The sequence below is a fragment of the Erinaceus europaeus genome, chromosome 17 (genome assembly GCF_950295315.1).
Source record: "Erinaceus europaeus chromosome 17, mEriEur2.1, whole genome shotgun sequence".
Classification (NCBI taxonomy): Eukaryota; Metazoa; Chordata; class Mammalia; order Eulipotyphla; family Erinaceidae; genus Erinaceus; species Erinaceus europaeus.
The window spans coordinates 42,706,809-42,721,021 of record NC_080178.1 but is presented as its reverse complement, the minus strand read 5'-3'; the positions used below and the strand labels follow the sequence as shown (position 1 = coordinate 42,721,021).

At 40.5% G+C, this 14,213-nt stretch overlaps 1 long non-coding RNA gene across 1 annotated transcript; it reads left to right on the top strand.

The window, feature by feature from the left end:
- The first annotated feature begins 6,817 nt into the window (after positions 1 to 6,817).
- LOC132534015 (uncharacterized) lies at positions 6,818 to 7,255 on the top strand. The gene is made up of 2 exons (XR_009545734.1): positions 6,818 to 6,991; positions 7,103 to 7,255. It is a non-coding gene; the product is annotated as an uncharacterized LOC132534015 (long non-coding RNA).
- The last annotated feature ends 6,958 nt before the right edge of the window (positions 7,256 to 14,213 follow it).

Genomic DNA, 14,213 nt, shown 5'->3' with positions numbered 1-14,213 from the left:
GCTCTACCGCCCAGCTCCCTGGAGCAGCTGTTTCTATCACTGATGACGTTCTAATTATTGCCTTGGGCAAGGTTTACATGACTGTGTTTAATGTGTGAGAATTCACAGCTAGCAGTGAAGAGTGTGAAAAACAACAGTGCAGGTTGGTGGGGCTAGTAAGGGAATCCAGGGGCAACTGGATAAAGAAGTTGCAAATGTGATGAGACAAATACTGTTTTGTAATTAAAAAAAAACATTGGAGGTGATGATGCTAATTGAAATAACGGAGTGAAAGGTAGCTCCCATTTGATTTTGCTCATGTGAGGAATATAGAGTGTTGAAACACAAACTAAGGAAAGGAGTGGGGGAGGGAGGAAAGGAAAAGGGAAAAGAGGAGGAGGAAATATGAAAAATGAAGGATTATTAAGAAAGGAGGAGAGAGATGAAGGATGCCACCCAACCCTCTGTGCCCCTCCCCCTGGGCAGGCTGGGGGGGCTGGGGGTGGGTAGGGGGAACCCACACTCTGACAGCCTGGGGTGCCCCAAACTCTGATATGATCTGTATACTGGCACCAAATCTGTGCCCAATCAATGCCACTCAACACAGCCACCTCCAGGCTTCCTGGCCAGGACTACACAGCTGGTGGCATCCCTGATTCCTAGGGTTGTGTTAAGAAACTGGGGTGAGGAAGGCCCAGGTTCAAAGCCCTAATTCCTACCTTCAGAGGGTGGAGATCTTTAGGAGCATTGGAGCAGTGCTGCAGGTATCTCTTCAGTTTCTCTTGCACTTTCTCTCTGCCCCTCTGTTGGAAAGTAAGGCGGGGGTGAACATAAAAACAGTGGCTTAATGTTTGGGAGATGACCAGAGCAGCATCTCCTAGAAGACTTTCTAGGCTTGTTTGAAAGTGAACCCCAAGGGGGCGCTGAGCTTTTGGCAAAACAGGTGCCTCATGAATGGCACCACCATTACCATTAAGTCTCTGGGCTCTTGCCCAGACTCTCACTAAATGATTTGAGATAAGCCAGGAAGAGGCATCTCTTCTTTCTCTTCCTTGGCATCTATTCGTCTTCCATATTTTTATAAGAACTTTATTCTGCTGTCAGGAACAGGAGAGCTATGGTGTTTTGGTTCACTGTCAGTAGTCTTCCTCTGTGGGACATTTAATTACTTTCCCAGTATTCACATTTCCTTTAGATTATAGTTAAAACATTTCTTACTAAACACAGGTTGATTTTTTTCCCAATGAAATTCTGAAATGAAATATCACAGGTAATAATTTTATGGGTCTTTTTAAAAATATATATTTTTAAAGTATTTATTTATTTATTTCCTTTTGTTGCCCTTGTTGTTTTATTGTTATTATTGTTGTTACTATTATTGTCGTAGTTGTTGGATAGGACAGAGCAAAATGAAGAGAGGAGAAAGTTAACACCTGCAGCAAGCCTGCTTCACCCCTTCAACCCACTGCGCTACCACCCGACTCCAGATGTTAGGCATCTTAAGAAATCTATGCATGGGCAAATTTCTCAGTTTTTTTCTTGATTTCTTTCTAATTTTTGGTAGTATTCCTTTCATTAAGCCATTTGGAGTGCCCACACTGTGGCTTGGTGTGGCTAGAGGTCAAGTTGCCTAGGAGATGAGTATGTCACAAAGGCCACCCTGACAGCCAGGCCCCAGGTCATGAAGGTGGACATTTCTGGGGAGACCAGTATGTGACAAAGGTCAGCCTGGATGCCAGGTCCCAGGTCATAAAGGGGTACATTGCCCAGCACCACCAAGTGTATGGCTATGTGCTGGGTACTGGGGAACTGATCAAAGTCAAACAATTTTTGAATTTATAACCTAGTGGGGGAGATACACAAAAACAGTAAACACTGATGTAAACACAAATGTACAATGAGTGTGAGTCATAATTTGTATGGTTACAAGGAATGCTTTTTTAAAAATTTCCTTATTGGGGGATTATTTTTTTCCAGTTAACAGTAAATACAATAGTTTGTAGATGAATAACATTTCTCAAGTATTCCACATAAGAATACAACCCCCACTAGGGCCTCTGCCATCATGTTGCAGGACCTGTACTACAAGGAAGACTTATACAGAGGGCGAGGGTGGGGTATGTTTCAAGGCTGACTAAAGAAGCGGGAGATGTGAAGTGAGAATCGGGATTAGTGGAGCAGGAGGGGAGGATTTTCTTTGGTAGGGAGAACAAGGAGAACAAACACACTTGACTGAGGGTGGGTGGACAGTGTGTGGAAGGAGGTGAAAGACAACACTATGGCTGCTGTCTGACTGGACATGGAAGTATGTGATTTTTTTTCCACCAAAGTTATTTTTGGAGTGTTGTGCTGGCAATACAAAGTCAGCACTCCTGGCAGCCATATTTTCCTTTTCTTTTTTAATAGGACAGCAGAATTTAGAGTAGGGAGAGAGAAAGGTAGATACGTGCAGGACTGCTACAGTGCTTGTGAAACATCCCCACTGCAGGTGGGGAACCTGGACTCAAACTCAGGTCCTTGCATAGGTCCTTGCACAAAAAACTATGTGCACTTAACTGGGTGCATAACACCCAGCCAAAGTGTCTGCTTAATGAGAGGAAAAAGTCAGGTTATTAGGGGCACTGTCAGTCACATCACATAGGTTGGCATTGAGGATACTCCCAATGAGGGGGTAGAAGAGAAGTGAACCCCCAAGCTCTGTGCTGGGAAACACTGGCTCAGGTGGCAGTGTGGAGAATTAAATGGAGGTCAGGAGTGCCTTTATGAGTGATCTAAGTGACAGCTCAGGTGGTGGCACAGTGGATAAGATGTTGGACTCTGTTTCATGTATTTGTTATTTGTTTGCATAGAAAGTGCAAAAGCCCACAAGAACAAAATTTCATTTAAGGAGTTGGAGGCTGGGGTTGAACCTAGATAGCACACATGGCAAAGTACTTCAGTGTCCAAGGAAGCATTTTGCTGGCCCAGGCTGTTGGATTTTCAAGCTTGAGGTCTTGAGAATAATTTCATGGCATCTTATGTGCCATAACGGTTCTCTGGTTCTGTCTCTTTCTCTCTACTAATTATTTTCCTCATAGGGTTCCCCGCTCCCTAGCCCCCCCCCATGTTTTAAACTTTAATCAGGAAAATGAAAAGGCCACGCACTAGAGAAGCATGTGGCCACTCAGGCAACAATGGATGACCTAACGTGGAACAACTGTTTCCTTTCAGAGTTATCTAAGACAGAAAGGATGGTGACTTGGCCTGAATTGGTAGAATGACATGTAGAGAGTGGCCAGTGGGAAATGAAAATCTATTGGTTGCAGTGATGGAGTAAATGACAGGATATAGCAGAAAGGAACTTCCCAAGCAGCTTTTGAGTTCAGGTCTATGCAAGTGAATCAAGTGATGATGCTATTTTTCGAGAACAAAAGCCTGACTCAAAGACAAGATTTAAAGGAAGCCCAATTCTGGCTTTGAGTGAGTTGTGTGTGGTTTTTCCCAGAGCACTCATCTTTGCAGGCTTATGGTTGCACTGAGGTTTGAACCTGGGACCTCAGAGCTTCAGGCTTGAGTCTTTTTGTATAACCATTGTGCTATTTATTTCTCCAGTCCAAGCATATCAGTTGTGGGATATTCAGGTAGGAAGTCGCATGCACAGGATCAAAAAGGTGATTGTGTGTGAGTTGGTGGTAGGGGGTTAGGGGGAAGGAACCTAGGCTTCTGAATTTGCCTTTGGCAGTGATCTGCATAGTGATGGTTAGCAAGGCCCTGGGCATGATGTAAGCAGAGGGCATGGAGGGAAAAAAGAGAATGTGCAGCTAGACCTCTACAAGCTCCAACACTGCTGTCAAAATGAGCAAGTGAACCTGCTAAGGGAACTGAGAAGAAATGGCAGAGAGACACAGGGAATCCCAAGAGAGAATGGTGCCACAAAGCCAGCCTTTGATGCCACAAGCCCTCATTGCCAGGGCACATTGTGTACATGTGCAGTGAGCTTGTTGGCAAGGTAACAGTGTCAGTGAATCCTGCAAATGCCTCATTGGTTTAAGGAGCATTTTTAAATATAAAAGTCATATTTTTAAACACATGTAAAATATATTCCAATTCTCTGACACACTGACATATTGGTGCATCTGGAAAAGTAGTTCAAAATCAAGAGTCTGTTAAGGTTTCCAAGTCTAGTCCAACTGAATTGCAGAGGCCTGAAACTTTTCTAGAGGGGGCCAGGTGGTAGCCCACCGGCTTATGTGCACATAGTGCAAACTGCAAGGAGATGCACAATGATCCTATTTCAATCACCTGGTTCCCCATGACCAGGGGATTCATTTCACAAGTGGTGAAGCAGATCTGCAGATGCCTATATTTCTATTCCCTGCACTGTTTTCTCCTCCACTCAATTTCTGTCTGTCCTATACAAAAAAGAAAAGAAAAGAAAAGAAAAGGTGTCCAGGGGTAATGGATTCATAGTGCAGGCACCAAGCTCCAATAGCCTTGGAGGAAAAAAAAAAAAAAACTTCTTTGAATACTATGCATGTGTTCTCTGTCTTCAATGAGAAGTAGGAAATATCAGGTCAAATGAATTTGATGTTAATGCTGCTCTTATTAAAACATCTATTACAGTCTTAAAATCAAAACCACACAGTGGATTTGTATAGTAAGCGGATGAAGAAACATGACTCTTACATTTCCAATTTAGCTCTCACAAGCCTTTCTACTTGCATTTGGTTGCAAGGAATATTGTTCTCTGAGTCCCAACTAGGTCATTTCCTTTTTGAATAGATGTGTTTCCTGAAATCTGAGCTTCCTGTCACAAATCTACGTGAAAGACAATAGTTTTGATGCACTAACTTGGAAAGGGCTCCGCTATATACAGATAGTGAGATTCTTTTTTATTCCTGTGTGTATTTGATCATGATAAAATTTTAACTTGGAGGGTACAAGTTGGACTAGGTTGGAGGATCTTCTTTGTGCATAGCTTCCAGGCAGAGAATTTTTTGGTTATGAAGATATGACAGGATAGAGGAAATACCTGATCAGGTTCTAGCAGGGGAGCACAGCTATTCATACACCCTCAACCAAAGACAGTCCACCTCTACTCGGGGTAGGCCGTCCTCTTCAAGCAAATGCAAGTCTTCTGGAGGATCACACATGGAGCGGTGAGGGAGGAAGGGGACACCCACTTAGCCAGGCAGATCAGCCAAATCAACCTGGCATTCAATGGGGTGACAGATGTCACAGCCAGATAGCCCTCGCATCCCCTGATCAGTTTTAGTACATTGATTAGCCATGATTTAGACCATGGTTGAGAGGATAGGGCAAAGTCTTAGTCTTTGACTTACCTTTAGTACTTGGCTTACCATAGCACATGTTTTGGGGTAGGTTTCCACCACCCAGTTTGTCTCCAATGTCCATAAGAGCAATTACTAGTTCTCCTTCAACAACCTGTGCTTCCTTTCTAGGACATCAGAAAAAAAACTGTGTATAACCTCCACATACTGGTAGTGAAAGACTCTGGTATCTCTGTCTCAGGTAGTGGTTTGGGGGTGGGGGGATTTTTACAATTAATTGAGCAGTTTGCTTTATTCCAGAAAGATATTCTTCAAGCACACATCATGATGTACTATTTCTTACATATTTACAGAGCTTAGCGGGGTGAAGTTAAACAATCAGGAAAACTGATTTTCAGAAAGGACCTTATTTCAGTTTGTTCCTAGATGAGAATGACTTGCTATTTGACAGTCTTTTGCACTTGCATTTGGATAGTGACAGGGGTACTTACATAAATCAAATTGTGTTTTTGTTTTCTTCGAATTTCAGAAGTCTCTATGATATGAAGCCATGTTTCTGACTTTTTTCTACGACAGCTGAGGCTACAAAAGGTAGGACTTAGGAAGGTGACTTGGCAGTAGAGCACCTACCCTGCACACGTGCCTGAGGTCTTAAGTGTGAAGCCTGGCACTGACTGTGCTGGAGTGGTGCTCTGCTATCATGCTCTTTCACCTCTCTCTGTCTGTCTCTGTCTCTGTCTATGTCTCTGTCTCTGCCTCTCTCTCTCTGCCTCTCTCTCTCTCTCTCTCTCTCTCTCTCTATATATATATATATATATATATATATATATATATATATATATACACATGCAACTATGGCATCCCTATAGTTTGTCTTAATATTTTACCCTGAGTTAGAAATGGACCTACTCTATGATCCTGCAATTCCTCCTTGGGATATGTCCTAAGGAACACAACACACTCATGCAAAAATATCTGTGTATAAATATGTTCTTGGCAGCACAATTTGTAATATCCAAAACCTGGAAGCAACCCAGGCGTCCAACAGCAGATGAGTGAATGAGGAAGCTGTGGTATATATATGTTGGAATACTACAGAGCTATAAAAATGGTGACTTTACAGTTATCACCTGATCTTGGATGGACCTTGAAAAATTCATGTTAAGTGAAATAAGTCAAAAACAGAAGGATAAATACGGGATGATATAACTGTCAGGTAGATGTGAAAATCAAGATTAGAAAGGAAAACACAAGTAGAACCCGATATTGCACCAATGTAAAAGACTCTAGGGTGGGTGGGAGGAGGAATACAGATCCAAGAAAGATGACAAAGGACTTAGTGGTGGCTGTATTGTTACATGGAAAACTGGGAAATGTTATGCATGTACAAACTATTGAATTTAAAACAGTAATAACCCAATAAATTAAAAAAGGCAAAAGATATCATAGCCTTCAAATTGGTTATATTTTATGCAAAAATAATTTGAAAACTTTGAGTCTAAAATTCTCTCAGGATTCTTCTTTGTCATCCCTCCAGAGAAGTCAAAGTGGTTCTTTTCTTCCCACCTTCTTTTTGCTTCATTTCTAGGGGGTCTACATACCTGCTTTTGGAACATTTACTTTTATGAGACAAAAACTAGATGCTGGGAACAGGTTTAGCTTTATCCAGATACTGATCTTTATAATGTCAGAGAAGCTATTGCAGCTACATGGACTATGACAAACTAAGATCCACACACCTGGTAAGCAGCTCTACTGGCTAAACCTTTCCCATTAAAAGAGTGACAGTTACTTCTGAGTATTTATATCTGCTCACTGTCTTTCCCCCACACAACTGTCCTTTTCTCTTCCAGGGGATATCCCCATTGTGCCACTGAATTTTTTCATGGTTGCCATAGTGGAGCATTATAGGAGGGATATAGTCAAAGGATGCATTAAAGAAACTCTGCAGCTCTTGTCACGATCAATCTGCACATGAAAGAAAGCTGAATTTACTTTCCAAGGAATCGGTATCCTTACAATTGAAATTGGCAAAGTAAAAATGATTTTTTTTCAGGACTTCTTGTCTGCAGTGGATACAAGTGGTAATCTGGAGAAAGTTATTGCAAAGGTAATATTGACCTTCTAATTGTTTCTCTTTCTTACAGTTCTGAATTGGCTATAGAGGTATCATCCTTCAGTTGTTGGCTTGTCTTAAGTGGCAAGTACCCATGGGCAAAGAAATGCTTGATTCTAAGTGAGTTATTCAGACAAAATGGTCAGAAGGATACCTGAAGGTCTGAGCCAAGGTCAGGAGAAAAATATGGTTTAAAAGTATCTTACTGGGAGTTGGGAAGTAGTGCAGCAGGTTGAGCACAGTTGGCCTAAAGTGAAAAGACTGGCATAAGGATCCGGGTTCGAGCCGCAGCCTCCCCACCTGCAGGGGAGTCAATTCACAAGCGGTGAAGCAGGATACCCGGTGTCTATCATTCTCTCCCCCTCCCTGTCTTCCCCTCCTCTTTCCATTTCTCTCTGTCCTACTCAACAACAAAGACATCAATAATGACAATAATAACTGCAACAATAAAACAATAAGTGCAATGAAATGGGAATAAATATATAAATAGATAAAAGTATCTCACCCACATAATTTGTTTTTTTATTTCTTTATTGGAGGATTAATGTTTTACATTCAACAGCAAATACAATAGTTTGTACATGCATAACATGTCTCAGTTTTCCACATAACAGTACAATACCCACTAGGTTCTCTGTCATCCCTTTTGGACCTGTACTCAACCACCACTGTACCACAGAGTCTTTTATTTTGGTGAAATACACCAATTCCAGTTCAGGTTCTACTTGTGTTTTCTGAACTTTTTTTCAGCTTCTGCCTGAACATAGGTATACACACATGTTTTTGGATGTGCATGTTGGGTTCCTTAGGATATATCTCCAGGAGAGGAATTACAGGATCATAGGGTAGGTCCATTGCTAGCCTTCTGAAAGTTCTCCAGAGTGTTCTCCACAGAGGTTGGACCAATTTAAATTCCCATCAGCTGTGCAGGAGGGTTCCTTTGTCCCCACAACCTCTGTAGCATTTTTACTGCTACCTTTTCTGATGTATGACATAGTCATAGGAGTGAAGTGGTATCTAATGGTTGTCTTTATTTGCATTTCTCTGACAATCAAAGACTTGGAACATTTTTTCATGTGTTTCATGTCCCTTTGGAACTCTTCTGTGGTGAATATTCTGTCCATGTCCTCTCTCCATTTTTGGATGGCATCATTTGTTTTCTTGTGATTGAGACTGGTAAGCTCTTTATATATTTTGTTTACTAGCCTTCTGTTTGATGCAGGGCATGTGAGGATCTTCTCCCATTCTGTGAGGGGTCTCTTGGTTTGGGTATTGCTTTCTTTTGTTGTGCAGAACGTTGTGAATTTGATGAAGTCCGATAAGTGTATACTTGCCTTGGTCGACTTTGTAACTGGATTCATTTCATTGAAGATGTCTTTAAAATGTATGTGGTAAAGAGTTCTTCCAATATTTTCCTCTAAGTATCTGATAGTTTCTTCTGGTCTAACATCCAAGTCCCTGATCCATTTAGAATTTACTTTTGTGATTGGTGGTTCACTTTCATTCCTCTACATGTTTCTACCCATTTTTTCCAACACCAATTGTTAAAGAGCCTGCTTTCCCCCTTTTAATAGTCTTGGCACCTTTATCAAAGATTAGATGTCTGTGGTATGTGGGCTTTCTTCTGGATTCTCAGTTCTATTCCACAGGGCAGTGTGTCTAGTCATGTTTTATTACCAAGTAGTTTTGATTACAATGGCCCCATAATACAATTTGAGATCAGGGAGTGTGATGACTCCAGTTCTATTCTTTCTTCTCAAGATTGTCTTAACAATTCTAGGTCTTAGTCTAGTTCCAGTTAAACATTTGTAGAATTTTTTCTATTCTCCTACAAAATGTGCTTGGATTCTTGATGGTGATAGCATTAAATTTGTATATGGCCCTGGGTAGTATATTCATTTTAATGATGATAATTCTTCCAACCCATGTACATGGAATTATCTTTCCACTTTTTTGTGTCTTTTTCAGTTTCCTTGAGTATTGACTTATACTTTTTAGTATACAAGTATTTCACTTCTTTGGTTAGGTTCATTCCTAGATATTTTATTGTTTCGTTTGTTGTTGTTCTTGCTGTAGTAAAAGGAATTCATTTCTCACTTTTTCTTCTTCTAACATAGTGTTTGAATAGAGGAATGCCACCGACTTGTGAATGCTAATTTTGTAGCCTGACACCTTGCTGTATTGCTTGATGATTTCCTAAAGCTTCTTGCTGGATTCCTTAGGTTTTTTCTATGTATACTATTATGTCATCTGCAAATAGGGAGATTTTGACTTCTCTTCCAATCTGTATGCCTTTAATTCCTTGCTCCTGTGTGAATGCTATGACAAGAACCTCCAACACTATGTTGAATAATAATGATTACAGTAGGCAGCCCTGTCTAGTACATGATATGCGTGGAAATGTTTTCAGTTTTTCACAATTGAGTATGATTTTGGCTGTAGGTTTTCTGTATATAGACTCTACTATCTTGAGGAATTTTTCATCTATTCCCATTTTGTATTGTTTTGATCATAAAGGGATGTTGGATTTTGTCAAAGTCTTTCTCTGCATCTATTGCATGTGGCTTTTGGTCTTGTTTTTGTAGATGTGGTGGATCACGTTGACTGATTTACATATATTAAACTAACCTTGCATCCCTGGGGTTAACTCCACTTGGTCATGATGAACAGTCTTTTTAATATACTACTGTATCAAGTTGGCTAGAATTGTGTTCAATATTTTAGCATCTTTGTTCAGCAGAGACAATGGTCTGTAGTTTTCTTTTTTGGTTGTGTCCCTGTCTGCTTTTGGAAAGAGATTGATGTTGGCTTCATAGAAGCTGGAAGGTAGTATTCCTGTGTCTTCAATCTTCTGGAAGACTTTTAAAAGTAGAGGCATGAACTCTTCCTGTGAAGATTTTGTATCATTCATTTTTAAAACCATCGGGTCCAGGACTTTTATTCTTGAGAAGGTTTTTAATAACTGTTTCTATTTCATTGGCTGTGATGGGCCTGTTCATATTATCTAGTGCCCTTTATTTAATTTTGGAAGTTTGTAGTTATCTTGGAAATCTTCCATTTCTTCCAGGTTCTCGAGCTTGGTGGCATATAGTTGTTTATAGAATCCTTGCATGATACATTGAATTTCTTCAAAGTCTGCTGTGATCTCTGATTTCCATTTACAGTCTGATTTTTTGGGTCTTCTCCATTTTTTTTTGTGAGTTTGGCTAGAAGTTTCTCCACTGCTCTATCTCATGGACCATGGTTCTGTTCTTCTTCTCCTTCTCCTCCTCCTCCTCCTCCTCCTCATTCTCCTTCTCCTTCTCCTCCTTTTCCCTCCTCCTCCTCCTCTTCCTCCTTCTCCTCCTCCTTCTTCTCCTTCTCTTTCTTCTCCTCCTCCTGCTCCTCCTCCTCCTCCTGCTCCTCCTACTCCTCCTTTTGCTCCTTCTCCTCCTCCTTCTCCTCCTGCTCCTCCTCCTCCTCCTGCTCCTCCTACTCCTCCTTTTGCTCCTTCTCCTCCTCCTTCTCCTCCTTCTTCTCCTCCTCCTCCTTCTTTTTCTCCTCTTTCTACTTCTCCTTCTTCTTCTTCATCATCATCTTCTTCTTATTTTAAGGCCTTAATGTGTGCAATCAGGTTATTTGTGTGTTTTCTTGTTTCCCAATGTGTGTTTGTATGGCTATGAACTTCCCTCTCAGTACTGCCTTAGCTATGCCACAAATGATTAGATAGCTTCTGTGTTTATTTTCATTGAACTCTCAAAATATTTTGATTTCTTCCTTGATTTGCTCTGTGTCCCAGTAGTTAAGTAGTGTACTGTTGAACTTCCACATTTTGGGACTCTTACTAATCTTTTCTTGATTGTTAAGTGTTAGTTTAATTCCACCGTGATCTGTGAAGATGCTTGTGATGAATTCAATGCTCTTGAATTTGCTGATGCTGTCTTTTCAGCCTAACTTAATGGTTTATCCTTGAGAATGACCCATGTGGACTTGAGTAGAATGTATATTCCAGTTTCTTTGTGTGAATGGCACTGAAAATGTCCAATAGGTCTAGTTTATCTATATCATTTAGCTCCCTCACGTCTTTGTTGATTTTCTGCCTGGGTGATCTGTCAAATAGAGTGAGTGTGGTATTAATGTTCCCTACTATGACTGTGTTGCTGTTAATATATTTCTGTAGCTCTTTCAGTAGATGTTGGATATATTTAGATTGCTTCCCATTGGATGAATATATGGTAATAATTGATCAGTTCTCTTGGTTGACTGATCCTCCGAGTATTAAGTAATGTTCATCCATGTCTTTTAAATTTTATTTATTTTAAAGTCTATTATGTCAGGTATGAGAATAGCTTTTCCTTCACTTTTCAGTGGGCCATTGGCTTGTATGATAGTTTTCCATTCTTTCACTCTGTGTTTGTCTTGTTGAGTTAGGTGGGTATCCTGTAGACAAGATATTGTTGGGTTGTGTTTTCTGATCAGTCTTCTTACTCTGTGCCTTTTAATACGTGAATTCAAGCCATTGTCATTTATTGATATCATTGATTGAAGATATATCAATATCACTATTGTAGTTTTTAGAGTATTCTTATATATAGCATATTTATGGTGGTCTTGAGTGTTTATAGGAGACCTTTTAGAACTTCTTTCAGGACAGACTTGGTGAGAGTTTCAACTGTTGCTTGTATGAGAAGGTTTTTATGCCTCCATCTTGTCTGAATTACAGTCTAACAGCACACAGTAGTCTTGGTTGAAAGTCTTTCTCCTTGAGCACTCAAAAGATATCTTGCCATTCTTTTCTGGCTTTTAGTGCTTGTGTGGAGAAGTCTGCTGCTAATATTATGGGATTTCCTCTGTGGTGACTCTTTGTTTTTCTCTTGCAGCCTTTAGGATTCTTTCTTTATCCTTATTTCTTTCCATTCTAAATAAGATGTGTCTTGGTGTCTTTATGACTGGATTAATTCTTTTTGGGACCCTCTTGTCTTTTTGAACCTTTTATATCTTTGATGTTGTCTAGACAAGAGAAGTTATCAGCTATTATGTTCTGAAGAATGCTTTCTTCCCCTCCCTCTCTTTCTTCCTCTGGTAAGCCAGTGATGTGTATGTTATTTATTCTGAATTCATCCCATAAGTCTCTGTTGTTGTTTTCAGTATCTCTTAATCTCTTTTTTGAGATTTCTTACTCCTTTCTTTGTTGTCTCTAATTAATCCTCAATCTTGTTAATTGTGTCTTCAGACTCATTTATTCTATTCTCTCTGCCCTCTACTGTTTTCTGGATTTCATCTATTTTGTTACCCTGTTCTGATATGGTTTTAGCTTGTTCAGCTAGTTGTGTTTTTAGCTCATCTATGTCAGCTTTCGGCTCTCTAATAACCTTGAATTAAGTAGTGTTTTCTTCCAAAGTCTCATTTGTTGTTTCTGCATTTCCAATGACAATTCTTTCAAACTCTTTAATCACTTCTGTGATTACTTCCTTAACTAGTATTTGGATGTTGACCTCATTATTTTATGCTTCAACCTTTTTGGGGGGTGGCTTCTAGGTGGACTCTTATCCTGGTTCTTTTCTCCAATATTTCTTCTTGTTGGTTTAACCATTCTATATAGTATGTTATGAGGTCCCTCTCTCAGTACTTTTCATATTACAGGTCACACTTGCCTGGATTGACTTTTGTTTAAGTAAGGTACTTAAAGAGTTCACAAGGGAGTCCGGCGGTAGTGCAGCAGGTTAAGCACAGATGGAGCAAAGTACAAGGACCTGCTTAAGGACCCCAGTTTGAGCCCATGGCTTCCCACCTGCAGGGGAGTCACTTCACAGGCAGTGAAGCAGCTCTGCAAGTGTCTCTCTTTCTCTCCCCTTATCTGTCTTCCCCTCCTCTCTCTATTTCCCTCTGTCCTATTCAACAATGATGACATCAATAACAACAACAATAATAACTACAACAATTGTACAAACAACAAGGGAAGCACAATGGAATAAATAAATATTAAAATTAAAAAAAGAGTTCACAGTTGTGGAACTTAACACTTGTTTCAATATTATTGCAATCCCTGAGTTGGAGCCCAGTAGCTGTTAAAACTTTGTTTGTTCTTTTTCTTCCCTCTAGGTTGTAGGAGCCTGAGAGCTATTAAACTATAAGGCTTCTTAGCTTAATCACTCACTGCTGACCAAGAGGTAAAGCAGGGTTGGGGAGAGATAGCACAGTGGTTGCAGAAAGAGACTCACACTCCAAAAATCCAAAGCTCCAAGCGCAATTCAGCCTCTCTGCCAAGCCAGGCAACACTGATGGCCCCTGTGAGTTTCTAAACAAGTCCCATTTATATTATGTAGGTTCTGAGGCAATTATTCACCATTTTCTCATCAGGAGAACAATATGGAAAGGCTCCCATTATACAACCCCACTACAAGGCCTCCGAAATGTAGCTCTTCCCCTGAGTTTTCTGGTCAGTTCTCTATTCTAAGATGTCAACTCAGGGCCTCCCCCCTGCTGCTCCAACCTCTGAGAGCAGTAGCAATGGAGACTTAAAGTTGCATTTGGTGAGTCTTAGGGAAGTCCTCTCCTCCCTTCAGCAGTCTTTTTGTTGGTAAAACAGACTGGAGGTGTTGCCTCAACTGGTGAACTGCTGGACTATTATCAGCTGCTCAATGTCTCCTTAGGCTCCTCTCTTTCCACAAGCCACACATGTTTGCACTCACTGGTGATTTGGTGGGTTCCTGAAGTCGTTCTAGTCCTGCCTTATTGTGGTTCTAGGTGATTTCCTTTGGTATTCCTAGTTAATCCGGAACAGGAACTGAGAGACAAACATAGCTGCTGCTGCTCCATAGCCCCACCTCCAGAAGTCTCACACACATAATTTCATGTAAATCTCAAAA